Genomic DNA, 855 nt, shown 5'->3' on the forward strand with positions numbered 1-855 from the left:
ATGTCGTTACTGTATTTAGGATGCAGCAGAGCATTTTCTCAGCTACTTGCCACAGCCATGAACAGACACAGTAACACACACACACCCATGTACGTCCAACTACCAATTACCTTTAAGGACAAGCGAACGTACGTGAAAATAAATCTGTCAATAACACCCATATTGTTAAGTATGAGGTCACCCACTGTCTGCACTGGGTGTTGTCTTGATTGTAAATAATCTGATTGATCACGTGTCCTGACCCCAGAGAGACGTATAATAGAATACAGCTCTGCTTTCCCCCACATCCTAATTCTGTCCTCTACTCTATCAGATTACATCTGAATGATTCGCCATCAAAGCTCAAATATCAGTTTCACTGGAACAAGTCTGCGTCAGGTATCTCAGTAATTCAGTCAGTCTTCAGCTGTCTCTCCTCTATTTGAATTCAAGTGTACAGTCAACAACAGACTGGAGGTTACAGAATGGTTTCATTGGTGTGTACGTGAGTGTTTGTGTGTGTAAAACACAAACAAGATTGTTTCTCTGCCATGGCTATACAACATCTCCTGACCCTGTGTCCAGGGCTGTTTTCACAGAGAACCAAACTGTGAACAATACATAACTAGCAATTCTACTCTTACAAGAAGAAAAACAACTGAAAGAATAGCACTTATCTGTTCTCCATACTTAAAAGTGGAAGTCTAACATGCTACTGTATGATAACAATGAAAAGAGAAAAATGATACAAACACAAAAAGGGTCACAATTCCATCAGTGCTTTAATGAAAATAAACTCTTTTGTACAATACAAAACAAATAAATAAAATCATTCTACAAAGCTCATGGAAACTTAAATTAAGAGTGAATGTACAC

Source organism: Borostomias antarcticus (assembly GCF_949987555.1).
Source record: "Borostomias antarcticus genome assembly, chromosome: 18".
Classification (NCBI taxonomy): domain Eukaryota; kingdom Metazoa; phylum Chordata; class Actinopteri; order Stomiiformes; family Stomiidae; genus Borostomias; species Borostomias antarcticus.